The 19,157-nt window shown below is 43.2% G+C and overlaps 1 pseudogene; it reads right to left on the bottom strand.

Annotated features, from left to right (window-relative positions):
• Positions 1 to 5,802: 5,802 nt before the first annotated feature.
• LOC147609982 (uncharacterized) lies at positions 5,803 to 17,977 on the bottom strand (annotated as a pseudogene).
• Positions 17,978 to 19,157: the final 1,180 nt, after the last annotated feature.

Below are 19,157 nucleotides of genomic sequence, written 5' to 3'. Positions count from 1 at the left end.
TCCAATTAACACAAATCCCATGTAACTTTGCTTATGATTGCTAAAAAACAACGTGAGCAAAAAATATCCATTAAAAAAAAAGCTCATAAAAAAATGTAATCATTCATAAAAACCCCACTACAAATATATGTTAGGAATTCTCGCTAATCTCTAATTTTTTCATTTACTAACTAGCCTTTCTTATTCCTTCCAGAGGAACAAAGACCATTGAAAATCATTCAACATCAAAACCATTGTTTACAGCTTGTCAATTCTCCCCACACAAAGGTCTTCTCACGAGGATGCAATTGGCATCAGAAATGGGGGAATGTTAACCCATTCCTAGGGTTAACAAGAGCTACCACCATTATCTTACATCAAGAAGTCAAGGTAGATAACTAAAAGGTGATACATTCAATATATGAAGCAATGGTGTCCAAATCTACAACATGGATGGGCGCTCGTAATGGTCCTATGGAATACTTATGGCGATTCCCGCTTCAAGAGCGTGTGGTAGTAAGTTTAGATGAAGTCCCAAATGATGTACTTCATGGATATATTATGAGAGTAGTCATTGTGATAGCATTAGGCCTCTTATGAGCCTAAAGTGACTGGTCGGCCGTAGTTAAAGTGTGTGTGAACACTTACGGCCATGTATATAAGTGAATATCTCTCATAATACGAAGAACTCTCCCATTGTGCAATAGAGTCTTGATTTTGCTAATCCTCTTGCTAATCTCTCTCTAATGCATGATAGTGAGTGTGTGTGAGTGATGTGAGGTGAGAGGAGAGATGAGTGCACGTAGTGCAACGTGGCGGTGTGACAACACTTGTGGAAGACAAGGTGGAATTACTTCTCAAGGAGTTGTAGAGCTTGGAGACCTCAAGGGGTTATGAGCTCGGCCATTGGAAAGATCTCATAACAGTTGTGGTTCACCAGGTAATCTCTTGTTGGATGTGTTTCAAGGATGGTTAGGGTGAGCCATAACACATGCACACCCTTGACCCTGCACACACACACATGTGCATGTATGTATGCACACACGTACACACATACACACATGTGTATGTATATACATGTATGTATCCACACACATAGGTATATAAATGCACACATAGTCTCTTCCATACGTGCACATACAGACACACACACGTGCATACACATAAGCACATACACAAATGCTACATGTGCACTGCGATTTTGTCGGCACACACAATCATTCGTGTGCACATACAGAGTCGATCACATAGTCTCAGTGTGAGGGTAACGTGAGCTACCTTCATTAAGGCTTTAATACATATAAAGGTGCACTCACATAGATATGTGCACACAGACACATGCACGTGGGTACACACAATTAGTGCGTACACATTCAGCACACATACACTTCCACCTGTGTACATACATAAAGACACAAAATTGACACACGCACAATCACAATCACTTACATGGGCACATAGAATCAACACATACATGTGTATGCATGCACACACCCGCACATATGCACATGATGTGCATACACATAAATGAATACACACGTATACACACACTTGTATGCTTTGCACACACACATACACACACGTGTGCACAACACACACACACACACATACACATGTATACACTCGAGCATGCAAACACACACACACATACATACACATGCACACACTCGAGCATGCAAACACACACACATGCACACATTGGAGCATGCAAACACACACACACGTGTGCACGTATGCATGCACACACGTACACAAGTGTTTGTGCATGTGCACACATGTACACACACACACATACATACATACACATGTGCATCCATACACATAAGCACATAGATACACACCCAAACTCGCTTGTGCACATGCACACAGAGACATACACGTGCACACACACATGCACATGATGTGCTTACACATAAATGAATACACACGTATGCATACACTTGTATGCTTATACACATACATACACACACACACACACATGTGTACAACACAGACACATACACATGCATACACTTGAGCATGCAAACACACACACACAGAGACATACACATGCACACACTCAAGCATGCAAACACACACACACACACAGAAGAGTGTAAACACACACATGTGTGCACGTATGCATGCACACATGTACACAAATGTTCGTGCATGTGCACACGTGTACACACACGTGTACACACACATGTACATACATACATATGTTTATCCTTATACATAAGCACATAGATGCACGCCCACACTCGCTTGCGCACATGCACACATAGATATATACGTGCATACATATCGGCACATATGTGCACACACGTACACATAGACACACACATATACATATACATACACACATCCATCCACACACACAAGCACATAGATGCACACCCATACTCACTTGCACACATGCACACACAGAGACATACACATGCGTACACATCAAGACATGTACACACACATAGAGACATACACATGCATATACATTAGCACGCACACAAGACAACACACATAATTGCACATGTGTATATACACATAGTTAACACACACAGGCTTCTTAACCTTTGTATTAATTAATCCCTTTTCACACTATGGTCATCTCTTGAATTGGTTTGGAGCAAACCCCTTTCACATTGGGCAGCAGTAGTGAGCTAGTTCAAATAAAACTGGTTCAAGAAATCTGCTTTCACATTGGAACTCTAGAGCTGGATATTCTGGAAGGCTGCTTTCACACTGTAGAATTGAATTGGTTTGGATTAAACCACTTGGATGAGCTGTGTTCACCCTGCAAGCCTGCAAACTGGATATTTGTGAAGCTATTTTCACACTGGATGTATCTGAACTAGTTTTTTTAGTGAACTGGTTCAGCTGTTTTGCGTTCACACTGTAGTAAGGAAATCGGTTGCTTTGGAAGAAATAAAGGGCTATTTTAGCATTGCATTATAGCCATTGTTTGGCCATTGCGGTGGCAGTCGGGTTGCAGCTATACTTGTCTTCTTGGTTGTGCAGTTGATACTAGTAGGGCAGTTCGTCTCAAGACAACGGAAGACCCATCTTGATGAGCTGGGCAGGTTAGGCAGTGTTGAAAATTATTTCATCCCTAAATGGATTTTCCCAAGCACACTCATGCTTGTATCTGGCTCCATTTGAAGCCCTACATATGCATCTAGGCTCTACATATTTTTTGCCTATTTTAAGGCATCATTTCAAATTTTTTATGCATTGTCGGCCAATCCTTTGATTTTCTACTGGCCAACCAGCTCCTCTCCCACCTATATAAAGGTGGCGAGGCTTAGCCTCATTCTCATATCTCTCTTTTCAACTTCTGTAGTGATAGGCAACGCCTACAAGACTCCCTCATGCTGCTCCACGTCATGTACAAGCTTTTTTGGTGATATTCAATAGTGATCTTCTTTTCTCCTTTATTCTTGTTGTCCATACACAGTGTTGTACAGTTCTTGCAACATTTCTTTGTAGGTTTCATTGCATAGTACCCATTCTTACACGGTATCAAAGCGAGAAACATCTACAGGGACCTGCGTTCTTTTTCCCATACTGCTGTTGACTCTTTACAGCATATAGGAGCTGTTCTCTTGCTACGTTTTTCATTTTAGTAACCTGCATTTTTTCATGTGGAGCTGCGGGACTGCCTTAAGTGTTGCGTTTTTTTTTCTTCCTACAGAGTTGTATTTTTTTCTCTTGGAGGTCATGGCTTCTGGAGATCACCACTCTCCCCTCTCAGGGATTCTCTTCTCTTCCCCTACTCACAGTACATAGGTGTCTTCCTACACAAATACCTATTCCCTCTACCCAAATTCATGTCCTTACCCCCACTACTTCTTCTTCTCTCTTGTATCCGCTGTCATTTACCACCCCAGAACTTCTCTTAGTTCTCCTCTTCCACTGTATCTACCATCCTATGATCCTCCCCAAGTCAATGATTCTATGAAGCTGACATCCACCAATTATCATACCTGGTCCTATTATACCAAACTTCTTTTGTAGAGTGTTGGTGTATGGACTCCTGTCTTTACAACTTCTTTGGTGGATCCAGCGTTCCGAGTACAATTGGATGCTCATGCTCTCCTAATCATCACACATTTCATGACTCTCAACATTAATGCTCAGTTCATCTCTTCTGGGAGTAATGCACAATAGATATGGCTTGAGATTCAGAGGAGGTATGGTCATGTTTCCTCTGTAAAGATTGCCAAGTTGGAAGTGGACCTTGAGAAGCTAACAATCAATGATTCCAACAATGTCACTGAGAAGATTGGGGAGTTCTCTCACCTTAAATGATAGCTTGAAGAATTTGAGAGCGCTATCAATAACCCCGTCCACGAGTTACTAGGTAAACTTCCTTCTTCCTTTGATGCTTTCAAAGATACCATATATTTTCGTGAGCATCTCCCCTCTTTTGAGGAGGTCTTGAGCTACATACATGATAAGTACTTGATGCGAGGCAAAGGGAAGCCGAATCTACATTTGTTACCTAGAACAAGGGCAAGACCAAAGGTGGACGTGGTGGCAACAACAACAACAACAAGCAGAAAGTCACCACAAGGTCATCTTCTGATGATGACGATTTTGACAATTCTAAGAGAGTCAAGGGTTCTAGGATGAAGGGTTCTTGTGAGTTTTGTGGCCAACTTGGTCATTCAGAGGCCAAATGTTTTGCCTAACAAGCTGCTTCCCCCGCAAAGCTGAAGCAAAGTAGGAGTCCTCCTTCGATGGCTCAGATACTTCACCCATGACAAATGGCTCGAATACTTCACCAACGACAAAGGAGAGTACGAAGTCTCATGCCAAGATTGCTTTTCTTGCCACCTATTATCCCCTTGTTTTTCATCTTCACATGAGCAGGATGAGTCCATCATGGTGGTCACACAGGAGACTTATGATTCCGAAGTCAATGCCCCATCCGCAAAAGAGAATTATTTACAGGAGTTTCTGACAGAGACCTTATCAGTTCCTCTAATCCCTTTGGATGAGTATCTTCCTTCTCTTGTGTTGTTCCATGTATGCTAATGCTATTATTGCAGATTTTCTCCCCTCTCTTTCAGAGGAGGGTAGTGGTTCTTCTACAGAACAGGTGGATGATTTTGTTGAGATATCCTCACATATTCTGGAGCTTCCTACTTTTGTGGCTTCTCTCCTGGCAGTTGCTTCTCCTGCTTATGTTTCTGAGGAAGCATATTCCACTATCTTAGAGCATGTTCCTACTTTGAACCTGGCAAATTCAACTATCACTAATGATCCTTTTATTCCACTGGTTGTTTCATTTCCTTCTTCTTTAGAGGAGGATTCTACTTCAGTCCCGATACTTGTTGCAGATACAGAGGAGGTACCACACTTTTCGGAGCCATCTATGGTTCCATCTCCTGAGGGCCTCTCTCTCCAAATTGATCCTAGTGTTTTGTCTTCGATATCTTCTCGATCTTCTTGTGACTTCTTGCAGGGACCTTCTCGGTATTCATATGTACCATATCTTTGTGAGATTTGTGCCTTTAATGAGGAGGTTGTTCCTTCAGACTCTTTGGAGGATCTTTTGCAACGTGCCAAAGTTGGTCCACCCATCTAGCGCGCTGAAGAGGAGGTGTTGGTAATTATTTCGTCCCTAGATGGACTTCCCCATGCACATTCATGCTTGTATCTGGTTCCATTTGAAGCCCTACATATGCATCCAGCCACTACATATTTTTTGCCTATTTTTAGGCATCATTTCAAATTTTTTTATGCTTTGTTGGCCAGTCCTCTAATTTTCTATTAACGAACCAGCTCCTCTCCCACCTATATAAGGTGGCTAGGCTTAGCCTCATTCTTAGAGCTCTCTTTTCAGCTTCTGCAGTGATAGGCAGCACCTACGGGACCTCCCTCGTGGTGCTGCTCCACGTCATGTACAACCTTTTCTGATGATATTCATTCAGCAGACAGTGATTTTCTTTTCTCCTTTATGCTTGTTGTCCATACACAATGTTGTACAGTTCTTGCATTGTGGGTATCATTGCATAGTACCCATTCTCACAGGTAGCAAGTCATGGGCGAGTTAAGCAGGCCAACCATCTCATTCCTCATCTACTACGTTGTTCACTAACATGTCAATAGGGTATCATAGGTGCATCTAGGGTAGCATCAAGTCTAGGACATCAGCACTCCATTCAACAGAGGAGAAAAAGTAAACATTTTATTAGACAATTGCAAACATGGTATTATAGAGAGTCACTCAATAGGTAGATTGTTCCCTCAAGGAACTGTTAGATATCTGAGTGCCAAGGCTAGAGTTCATCCAAGTAAGGAAGGAGATATCTTTAGGTCAAGGATTAAGATCTACATTGTACTCATTTCAACTTCATAAAAATGCAAATACATTGAAGGGTGGGAACTCTTTACTGGGTTATTGGGACCCAATTGAGTGTATGGCATATTCTCTCTCTCTCTCTCTCTCTCTCTCTCTCTCTCTCTCTCTCTCTCTCTCTCTCTCTCTCTCTCTCTCTCTCTCTCTCTCTCTCTCTTAGTTAATGCACCATAGTATTTACACAACTTCATTAGGTAGCATTGGGCAAGGGTCTAGGTCCCCAATTGGGAAGCCCAGTTTAACCCTGATGGTGCTAATAATCTCTCTTGAAGCCCTCGCCGCTCAAGTAAGCTCAAGGCTGCATACCCCCTATTACTCTAGCATGTGCTGCAGGAACCATGGTGAAGCATGGGCCACTAAAAGTGACACCAAGGTAGACATAGGATAAGACAATCTCCACAAGATCCCCTCTGTATGTGAAGTGAAGGGGCGCGAGGTATTAAAGACCATTACCTTGGTTTTACCATGGTATATAGTGAGGTCCCGCTAAGTGCAACAAACCTATAAGGCATCCAAATGTCTTTGAAGCCCCTCAGTTGAATCTGAAAAAAAGGACGACGGTGTCATCTGCACAAAGTAGTAAGGAGATCGATATGCTTGCCAGTGTGGGACCATACCCACCTAATCTGTCAAATTTCGGTGTGGAAGCAAAAAAGAGTGGGTGGTAGAGGGCAACCCTGTTTCACTCCAATAGTGCTAGAATGTACCTTCTAGGACTCTCAATTATCCGGTGATGGACTCATAGAGGGCGATGTGTGCTCCAAACCATGTGTTAACCTATTCCTAGGGTTAGCAATAACTACCACCATTCTCTTACATCAAGGAGTCAAAGTAGATACACCAAAGGGTCATACATTCAAGATATGAAGTAATGGTGTCCAAATCTACAATTTGGATGGGCGCTCGTAATAGTGTGACAGAGTATTTATGGGCGATGCCCGCCTTCAAGAGCATGTGATAGCATGTAGGATGAAGTCCCAAGTGATGTACTTCATGGATATATTATGATAGTAGTCATTGTAATAGCATTAGGCATCTTATGAGCCTAAAGTGCCCAACCGGCCACAGTTTAAGTGAGTGTGAACACTTATGGCCATATATATACGTGAATTTCTCTCATAATACAGGATACTATCCCATTATGCAATTGAGTCGTGCTCTTGCTAATCCTCTCTCTCTCTCTCTCTCTCTCTCTCTCTCTCTCTCTCTCTCTCTCTCTCTCTCTCATGCATGCTATTGAGTGTGCGTGAGTGACATGAGGTGAGAGGAGGGATGAGTACCCTTAGTGCAACGCAACAGTGTGACAACGCTCCCGCGGGAGGCACGGTGAGATTGGTTGTAGAGCTTGGAGAATTCAAGGGTTACGAGCTTGGCCATTGGAAAGATCCTCACGATAGTTGCGGTTTACCAGGAAATCTCTTGTTGGATACTGTGTGCTTTGCCACACAGGTCGTAGCTGGGGACTTGCCGAACACTGTATGCAAGCCACGAATGGCTGCAAGCATACAACAAAGAAAGCAAGCTCAAACAGAATGCAAGGGTGTGTCACTCACCGCTCTAACCGCCGCCGTGAAGGATTCTCGCGTCGCAGCAGTGAAGGAGGAGCCGCTCGCCGCTCTACCGCCTCGCCGCCGCCGTGCCGCTACACAGTGATCGCTCTCACTCTCTCTCTCTCTCTCTCTCTCTCTCTCTCTCTCTCTCTCTCTCTCTCTCACGTAGGAGAAGGAAACCAAGGAGATAAGGCAAGAGCACTCTTGTATTCAACACATGAGAATGAGAGTTTTAGGGTTACATTTGGCTCTTATAGGTGACTTGGCCGTTCACACATGGGCGTCCATACATGGCCGACCGATCCTAACTCTTACCCTGCTGATATTCAAGGTGCGCCTCTCATCGGCGATCACCCAATCCCTTTATCCTCAACATATGGTGCCGACAAGCCCGGCCCATGACTCAGAATATTTAAATTAATGATGTAAAACATAGTACGTCTCAATGTCCATCATAGGTTAACATGCCCCCCTTCCTGATGTAGATTCCGTCCTCGGAAGCTATGGTATGGTAAGCTCGATAGGGTTCTTGTGGTAGACCGTCTGCAAAACAGGGAAGTAGAGTGAAAGTATGCTGGAATTCAAAAGATATAAAGTGTATAAATTCAAGCATGTTAGACCACAATGGATGTTGCTATGAGACTTAGTTTAAGGAGTCACATGAATGAGCTAGTGTAGCAAATTAACAGGAGTCACATGAATGAGACTTAGTTTAAGGAGTCACATGAATGAGCTAGTGTAGCAAATTAACAAGAGTTTAAAATTATTGAAAGTAAATCAAGATTTAGCAAGGTGTCAAAGGTTAATCAAAGTTTATAACTGGCCTAAGTCAAGGAAAATAACCAAGCTTAATAAATAAACAGATGACCACACTGTGTCTACTCTAAGAACAAGTTAATACCACGAACCTAGGGACACAAGAAACATCAGAGTTACAGGAGCCTTTTGCCTTTATTTTTTTAAGCACGTGATAATTTTTACATACAATGGCGACCTTCCTTAGGCAAAACTAACATCGATCCTGGTACCATGTTTAACACAAGGCATTATCCAGGAATCTATTAGTTCACCTTAGGTAAGGCTATCCCCTACCAATCAAGGCATCGGTCTGGAGTAGAATACTCCTCGCCTACCAAGTATCAATAAGGCGATAGGCCAACATTAAAGCACATCATAGACTTGTATTGCCATTTATTGTAGGCTTTTTTTTAAAAAATTTATTTCTTTTGATCTTCGCTCTCCTGAACTATAATTTGTCTTGCATCCTTTCGACAAAGGAGTAAAAGCTATGTCCTAGAGGTCAACACACACATGGCCAGGTGTCAAACATTAAGATGGTTTGACCCTAGACCTAAGACAATCGTATTCCAAGGTTAACTAAAGACTGCATGCATTCTCAAGAATATATCCAATAAGGTTAAACTCATTAATGATTCACACTAGCACGTCAGGAAACTTCAAAAACTAAGTAGTACATAATTGACAATTTCCATGTGGTCATGCATTATAGTTCATGCAATTAATTGAACAGTAAAAACGAAAGAGAGTGGGTATGGAAGAATTACACTTGTATTTTGGAGATCTCCTTGATTCGATGAGAAAAATGCCTGCAATTTGATGAGATATTTATGTATGAGCGTTGCGGCTATCTCAGGACTTGAAAGCGAACCCACCTCAAACTTTTCCACCTGTACAACCAACTAACAAGCACTATACCTCGAGAGAGGCACATCAATGTGAAAAATTAAAGACTCGTTTAAGGAATCCAAACTAGAAAAAACTTGAAAACACTAACCTACCTACCAGTCACCACACTACTACTGAGGATACGGTAAGAGGATGTTGTAGAGTCCTGGCTCTAGCCCTAAGGCTAAGCCTCTATCCGCATCATCCAAATAAATAAAGTCAACCTCAGTAGTGCCATGAGTTTCATCCGTCCATTCATCATTGTCATATATTTCCTTTTCATTTTCCCATCCACATAAACTCATCAAGAATGTAACCATGCGAGGATAGTCATCTTGTGGAAAAGGAAAGCATTGGGCTAATGGGGATATGTCCTCTACGGAGTAGGGGTCAGTCATGGTCAATAGGTGAATTAGCCATTCTAATTCCTCAACATTTTCCTCTCTGGCTAGTACATCTATATGATCCCATTCAGTTTCAATTATAGGATAGCACATGTGGAATATCTGAGAAAGGTACAGATGATACCTCTCACCAAAGGTGGATGAAGTGTGCGATGCTCTTGCATTTGCCATATCTGCAAACACAGATATAGCATCAGTAGGTTTATGACAGGTCAATCTAGTTCCTAATTGTATACGGATATTTCTCCTCTTTTTGTGCTCTTGCTCTTTTTACTATTTTTTATTTTTCTCTTTTCTTTTCTATGTATGAAGCTATATATATACATCCCCTTGAATTTGGCAATTACATGGTCAGGGGAGAAGGTTAGGGAGGAAGCAATAGAATGTCAAGCGTGAGTACATGCTCCCCCTTTCCTTGGGTAGATCATATTTTCTGCAATGATGTTGCAGCCTCTTGGAACCAATTTGTCCAACGGGTCATAGGTTGTGATGTGGGCAGATAGCTTTTTATGACCCTTGTGGCCACATCCACAATTGCAGAGATGTTAGTGTACGCTCCCATTGACGAATGGAGGAAATGGTTTCCGACGATACTTTTACAAAGGGAGACATAGACTCATTGGTCTCTTATTGGGTGTTGACAAGAGTAAGTGTAGAGCATGTAGAAACTTCTATATCAGCGTGTGCCTGGCATGAGGAGCTAGAAGCTTCATGTGGCTCCCCCCTTCCTGAGCTAGGTGGTAATGATCGATATCGTTTGGGAATCCAAAAGAAGTGGTGCGGAGCACTCTGTTACCTTTCCCTTACCACGATCTTGAATTGTCGTTGGGGTGGCAACAATTGGTTTGCAAGGTTTTACAGGTGATGTAGAGGGATTCAGCTTATGTTTAGGGACCCAAATCTGGTCCTTCCCCTCGTAGTACCCTTGGGCTACTAATAATTTTTTAGGGATCCATCGTGATGTTACATTGCCCTTTCTCGGGTGGGTAGCTATTTTCTTCCTACGAGGCTTCTTGTCTGAACGAGATTGCGCAGGGGAAGTAGCTGTTAACGAAGCTTTTGGGACCCATTTGTATGTACTTTTTGGCATAGTAAGCGGAGCTTTAGAGACCACCCTGCATGTTTCCACTCTTGGCGTTGAAGCGTTAGAGGGGTGGCACAAACAATCAAAGATGGTTTTGCCACTGGACTTTGTGATTTTTTGTTATCCAACATTTTGTCCAGAGTCGATGGCTTAGGAGCGGGATTTTGAGCGGTCATACTGAGTGTTGGTTCTTGCGTTGTGACTCGTCTAGTTGCCCAATCAATATTGCACTTGGTGGCCAACATCCATTTGCGCCCTAAGTTTACAGTGCCTTCCAACCAAAAAGCTTTGAGTTATGGTCCCCTTGTTATAGGCAACCGGAGTGTGCAAAATTCCTGAGAGAGGGGTTTTCTTCTTGTTGATACCTTGAACTTGGATAGCACTCTTGGATAAAGGTGGTTTTCCAAGTTGACACCACACGCCATATGATAGCAAATTGTGTTGAGCTCCTGTATCCAATAATGCATTATACAGTACCTCCCCTTAAGGACTCTGTAACTCAATTGGGTATCTTAGAGGTGGGTCAGATTCCAGTGAATCCTTCTCTGCCTCCTCGAAAAATACTTGCGTAATTCCGAAGTTGGTTTCTCGTTGGCGCCTAGCACGTTGTTGACGTTCTTTGGCTTCAACTCTCGCTTGTATTTTCTTAAGCTCAGCTTGTTCTTTAGCTACCTTCTTTTGATGGATTGCATATAACTCCTCTTGGCTTAGGGGGTCATAGTATCTTTTGAATTTACTCCCATTAAGGAATCCAATGGTTTCAACTCCGTCGAGAGTCTCCACTCTGATGGTACCTTGCGGGGTAATTTCACATACTCTATACGGTCCCTTACCAGCATATTTGAGCTTCTTCTTTTCGTTTTGCACTCCATACATCAGGAATTTATCCCCAACCTTGATGTCCTTGTCCTTTAGGTGGCGATCAAACCATTTTTTCCTTCTATCCTTCTCCACAAGGGCATTGTACACAGCCAATTGTCTTTCTTCGTTTAGCTGCTCAAGGATATATAGACGCTCTACTAATGAATGGATTACCATCCCAACCCTCTTGAGTAGCAACACGAAGACTAGGAATGACAAATTCCCACGGCATGACCACTTCTTGGCCATATACCATTTTGAATGGTGTGCAATTAATAGCCACTTTGTACGCAGTACGATAGGCCCATAAAGCTGTTGTAAGCTTTAGATCCCAATCCGTGCGATGAGCTTCAACTGTCTTTGTCAAAACAGAGATTAAGGTCTTGTTGGTACTCTCAGCTTGGCCATTCGCTTGGCGGATAGTAAGGAGTAGATTTATGATGGGATATCAGGAAATTTGTTGTGAGCTCCTTAATCACTTCATTTATAAAATGCGTACCATTGTCGCTTACAAGTTCAAAAGGACAACCGAAGCGTGTGATTATATTTTCAAAGAGGAACTTGGCTGTTGTCCTTGCATCTGCCTTACGTGTCGCTTTCGCTTCAGCCCATTTGGTCATATAGTCAGTCCACAATAATATATCGAGATTGTGTGTTGCGGGCCGCTGGGCTAATTGGACCTACAAAGTCTAAACCCCACTTTTCAAATGGTTGGTTTACTTTGATCGGATGTAGGGGCATCTGATATTTCCGCTGGGGTTTCTTGTATCATTGGCATTCATCGCATCCCTTCACAAAGAGTGATGCATCTTGGAACATAGTGGGCCACCAATACCCTGATTGTAAGATCTTTCGCGCAGTTAAGTCTCCTGAGAAGTGACCACCGGCTGCACCCATATGTGCGTCTTGCAAAATGTATAGATACTCATTCTCTCGGGCACAATGCCTAAGAACGTCATCCTTTCCTCTTTTATAAAGAGTCCCGGCTATTAGGCAATAGGGTTCGCATTCTTTGATCAGCTTTCGAGCTAGATCTTTACGAAGCTCCTTGGGTGGAAAGCCATTAACCAAAAAGTTAACAATCTTCTCACTCCATTCAGGCATTGTCTCCACCATGAACAGGGAAGTGTCAGGTAAGTCATCATCAACCCTTGTAGGAGCCTCACCATTAGGTATGCGAGACAAATGATCAGCCATAACATGTTTTTTGCCAGGTCTCACAACAGCAGTGAAATCAAACTCAAGAAGAATCAATAGCCATCGTGTGATTCTTCCTGTGGAGCATGGTTTGTTTACCAGATACAACAATGCTTGATGATCCACATAGAAAACAAACTTGGTGGCAAGGAGGTAATAACAAAATTTCCTTACTGCATATATCATTGCCAACCCTTCTCGCTCCGTAGTGGTGTAGTTCATCTCAGCATCGTTCAACTAGCAAAGCTAATGGGGTAGTCTAGCTTGTGTTCTCCAGGTTGAGTTAACACACACCCAATAGCAAAGTTTGATGCATCAATATGCACATGGAAGAGTAAATCCCAGTTAGGCATTCTCAAGATTGGAGCACTCGCCAAGGCCTTCTTTAATAGCTCATATGCACGGTCACATTCTTCGGTCCAAATAAACTCGATGAGAAGCTTATACAATGGTCGAGCTATCTCGGCGAAGAATAGAATAAACCTTCGATAATAACCAACGTGGCCCAGAAAGCATTGGACTCCCTTATAGTTGGTGGGTGGGGGCAATTCCAAAATGACTTTGATTTTACTCTCGTCAGTGGAAATCCCATTTTTGGACACTATATGCCCTAAGATAACTCCGTGTGTTTGACCCAGAATTGGCATTTGAAAGGATTCAATGAGATGCAATATAATCTACACCTTTCAAATATTTTTCATAAACACATCAAGTGCTCGTCCCAAGAGGAATGAACACAAAGATCATCTAAGAAAGATTCATAGAAGTCCCTTAGATATTCCTTAAAGGCCGTGTTTATCAATATTTGGAATGTTGCAGGTGCATTGGTCAAGCCAAAAGCCATGACGCGAAAGGCAAACACTCCAAACTCCGTGATAAATGTTGTTTTAGCTTGGTCCTCGACTGCAATTGTGATCTGATTTATTGTAACCCGAGTACCCATCTAAAAAGCTATATGCCTCCTTGCCTGCCACTCTTTCAAGCACATGTTCAGAATTATGGCAAGGGGTAATGATCCCTTCTGGTGGCTGCATTAACCTTTTTGAGATCAACACACACTCTGAGTTTCCCATTCTTCTTTGGTACGATGACTATCGGAGAAACCCATTCTGAGTGCTCAATAGGGTATATGAATGCACATTTTACAAGCTTTTCAATTTCCTCTTGTACAATCTTTGCGTACTTAGGATTCATTGGGTAGGGACGTTGCTGGATTGGTTTAGCAGTGCTAATCATTGGAATCGTGTGTTGTACCATCGAGGGTGGAATACCCTTCATATCATGATATGTCCAAGCAAATATGTCCTTGAATTCTTTAAGAAGCTTCTTAAGTGCAGCTTCCTCTGACTGGGTGAGATCTTGAGCAATAAAAACTGGTTTAGACTCCTCACCCGGATCTGCTAAGTCTATCTCCTTTACTACCGCAGGGCCATCGTAGACACCGCTACTGCTCAGTAGCACTACGAATCACTGAGACAACAGCGGGGCATAAAGCGCACCCATGTAGATCGTTGGCAGTTCAATTGCCTTCGTCCCATTGATAGGCGTTCGTTGGGCTTTTGTGTAGACCACTTTACGTTCCCCTGTGGTGAATGATTTGAAATGCTCGGGTGCGGGATGTAAGTGTACTGGTTCTTGTTGTGCCGGGCTTTTTTCTTTCAATTTCGCCTCCTTTTGTTGCTGAGCTAACTCTTGGTTTTGCCGCCTTCTTGCAGCAGCAGTACGACTTAGTTTCGGCTTCTCTTCGATTTCTAATTGGGCGACGTCATGAGGTTGTGAAATACACCACATGACACTTTGGAGGTATTGTCCCCAATTATCCGCTAACTTCCGATGAGCATCAATAGCTCCTACATAACTAAGCCATTCTGCGGTGGTGGATCTCTCCTTGTTTATTGTAGTGCGTACATTAGCTTGATAGCGTTGGCGCTTATGTCTCGTTTTCTTCTTACCAAGTTTTTGATTTTTGTTTCTGTCAGATTCGAACTCACTTGGTCGATTTTCACTTGTCTCCCCCTCACTTTCGGATGAACTGCAGGAGGTCACCGTCCTAGGCCTTGAGCACATTGCTTCCACATTTGGGTGAATATTTGATTCATCCCCCCCATCAGGCTCAGGGTCAGTTTCTTCTTGAGATTCATACTCAAAGTTGCATTGGTCAGAGTCTTCGCTGCTTTCAGTGTCAGTGGAGTTTGCCACTTTCCCGCCATCACGAGTCAAGTGTATAACACCTATCATGTTTATTGGCACTAACGGTGGCATATCTTGCCCCTCAAGTGTTACCCAACTTGTGCCTCTATTTCTCCATGTGTCTATGGTTGCCGCTAGGTGTACCCAATCCACGTTATCCGACTCAGTCATACCCGGTAGGACATCCATATAAGGAGAATCTTTCCCATCATCAGTCTCTTTTTTGCATGTATAGCAATACCTTAATGGGACAGAGTGAATAGTGGTATCCGATCGATTATCAATGATAACCTTGCTTCCTAAGGGATGTGCACGACCATTCTCAAGATCAACTCGAATGACAGAGTCCTGGAATTGTAGGTAGACATGGTTTTTCAACCAATCATGCACCATTTGTGCTTCGCTCATGAAAGGACGTCCTAAGATCATTTGATATGACATAGGATGCTTGGAGAAATCCATTTCAATGAAGGTATGTCTTACCTTGTACCCTAGAACCTTGATCTTAAGGTCTTTTAACATTCCAATAGGTTTAGCAATAGTTTCGTTTGCCATCTTAACCACTATGTTTGTGACTTCGAGGTGAGGTTTCCCCATAGATTCCCAACAGTTTTTAGTCACAATGCTCACGCCAGCACCACCATCAAGGATTCCCTTTAGAGTTAATCCCTTGGTAGTAATGGGGAGGGTTGCATTAGATTTGTCACCTTCAAAGTACTGTCCCAACTTGTTAACGGGTATTTCAATGACCGAATCTTCACCTAGGTTGGGTTGTAGATCCCAATGTTTCCCTTCATCTTGAAGCGTGTCGGGTCTATCCATATTTGCAAATTGTGGTAGCCCTGCCTTTAGTTCTCCATTAAGAAATGCCCGAAGAGCTAAGAATAGCTCAAGATCTCCGTATAATTTAGATATGATCGTGGTTCTGATTTCAGAGGACATGAAATCCATTAGCTTAGACACATTCAACGGTACTTTTCGAGACATCGCCCCTTGACTAGGGACTGGTGAAGATGGAATCACTTCCTCTTCGATGGGGTCAAGCATTCCCTCACTAAACATTCTTTCCAGCAAGAAGGGTGGTTGCCCACTTCCTGATGTCCTATCCTCACTTTCTTCTCGAATGATACTAGGTATAGCTAACGATTTATGGCTCTTGTGAGGCTGAACTTGTGTAGGAAACACTGTGTCTGGAATTTGGATTTTTCTAGGGTTTGGCTCCAGTTCTCTTTGTGTTTCTTCCACCAAACCCCTTAAGTGTTGCACTTGTTCAATTTCCTCAACTGGATTCGGGTAAGTTCCAATCTTTTTCTTGAGGGTCTTTGGCCCACGTGGCTTGTCTTTGGGAGTCTCAGTCAGTTTGGGTGGTCGAGAGGGCATTAGCTGACTTGGTTGTGGGGCCGAGGAAGTTTCCTTTTGTTTCCCCTGATTTATGTGTTCGCTTGATTCTCCTTCGTTGAGCTCCCAAGTGGGATCCTCCCTTAAGGTAGTGGCTTTGGTCCCCATGGTTTCTATTGAATCGGAATCATCTTCGGGATCATTCATATACACGGGGTCATCTCCTGTCCCTATGTTAGTCTTTGAACTAGGCTTGGAGCTCATGGCATTAAGTGATCTCTTCCGCCGCGTTTTCTTTTTCTTTGCTCGAGTAATTGATGCAGTATCCCTCTCCTCGAGAATGTAGTTTTGATTTTGAAGCATTGATCATGTAACTACATTCACGGGTACAATAGGTATGGTTCCTTGTGCCTGGTTGGTGACCTCAACCAAATTCAAGGGCGTAATCTTGGGTGCATTAGGATTATGTGGACATTGAGCAATCAAATGATCTATGCCACAACGATTACAGGTAAGTACCGACATTCCCGATGTGCTCCCTTGATTTGGTTGCATCTGAGTAGCGATCTTCTGTAGCCTATTAGGGCACTCCGCTACACGATGCGGTCCACCACAATCGTAGCATTGAAGAGGTGGTCTCCTCACCAAGGTATTAAGGTTTTGTCCTCTTGTGGTGAGAGCAGCCGCTTGATATACAGGCTTGACTTGCCCGAAATGATCCTCCATGTAGTACTGGGGAGTCATTTCAAACGTATCAATCCCGTATGGAGCAGTGGGGTCTATCTCCTCTTCATAATCCCCACACGCACTATGTGACTCACAACCCATCTGGTTTATTGGGGTAATCCCTGGATGTGGAGGTTGTGGTCCTAGCACTGGCGGTGGTAACGGCACAGACTGGACTACATTCGGGTTCCTTGGAATTATGTGCTGTGACGATTGCTCAACAGGTGGTGTAGGCATCAGCACGGGTGCTTGAGGTGTGTTTGACCAGGCTAGTGGTGCCTGATTTGCCAACATTTGCTTAAGTACTAGGCAATCTTTAGATTGATGGCCATACTTACCACATGCATTGCGATTCCCATTGAATTTGACTCTGAATGTGGGACATTCACTCGTGCTATGTGGTCCTAAGCAAACCGAACACCATTGTTGCTCTCTTCTTGGGTACATATGGCTATTTTAAGGAGCTCGATTACCCCTGGAGAGCCTTAGTAAGGTCGGTCATAGACATTTCGGATATCTTGGGCTCCTTGGCAATAGGTTTTACCGTCATTGGCTCGTGCCCAGATACTTGCGAACTAACGAATTTTGTCTCCGAAGACACCTTTTTACCTGCAATCATCAAGTTGTCTTCTAACTGGATTGCATTGGCAGTGACTGCTTCCCACGTTGTAAGACCTCTAATGACTAGGCCATTGTATATGTCCTCGTGGCGCAATCCTCGGATGAATCTATCAAGCAGTTGGTTATTATTAAAGCGCTCATCGAGAATTTAGATGCTTCAATCGACTTATAAAGTCTCTCACTGACTCCCCTTCCTCGCGTTCAGCTTTTTGGGGTTGAGATGCTACTCCCCAAAGCACACCCTCATGTATGTATTCTTTCAAGAACAATCTCTTGAGAGTGGGGTAGTGAGTGCGCTCTTCAACCCTTAAGGTTCGATACCAATCTCCGGCCTTCCTACTCAAGGTTAAGCCTAAGGCTTTACACTTATACAGCTCATTGTGCTCTTCCAAGGAATCACACACGTGTTCAAAGACTTCAATGTGCTTCCTAACATCCTCGTTACCACTGAAGTTTTGAGTGAGCTTAGCCACTTGTACTGCCTTGCTTCTAGGTTCTCTCTCACAGGCATGCCCCGCATGTTTTCCGTAATAGATCGTCTGATCGTCTGAGCAAACACTACGAGATCACCTAGGTGAGCAGGCATAGCTGGTGGAGGCACTTCTGGGATAGCCTGGCTGATAGGAGTTGGCGTTGGTCTGGGTATGTTGGCAAATGACGTAGGATATGATATGTGACTAAGCCTAGCTCCTCTTGGATAAGGGTTGTGATAAGGCGGTTGTGGAGCATACGCCATTGGCATACTAAGAGGCGTAGGAGCTACATGAGCATGAGTAGCGATAGGTACATATGGTCGATAGGCACTGGCACGCACTGTTGTATGTACTGTTCCACTAGGTAGCGACGACGTACAAACTACAACGGTAACAGGTGCACTTTCCGTTATGCTCATCATTGGGATAGGCATTGTGGATTCCTTAATGGAAAGTTGAGCCAAGGTTGGAAAGCTAAAGTTACTGCTTGTGGGCTCAACCTGCATTGAGACTCCAGGCGAAACAACATATGAAAGGTCTATGGGACTCACCAAGGGAGTCTCCAATTGTGATAGGGTTGGTTGTTTGGCCTTGCCGGTATCCAAAAATCTCATAGGGCCAGTGGAACCTAAGTTCACTCCCCTATTTTGCCTCTCAATTTGGATAATTCTATGAATAACCTCACATATCATTTGTTGTTGCTCC

The sequence above is a fragment of the Cibotium barometz genome, chromosome 50, assembly GCF_041138505.1.
Source record: "Cibotium barometz isolate CiBa-2024 chromosome 50, ASM4113850v1, whole genome shotgun sequence".
Classification (NCBI taxonomy): Eukaryota; Viridiplantae; Streptophyta; class Polypodiopsida; order Cyatheales; family Cibotiaceae; genus Cibotium; species Cibotium barometz.
This window is presented reverse-complemented; position numbering and strand designations above follow the sequence as displayed.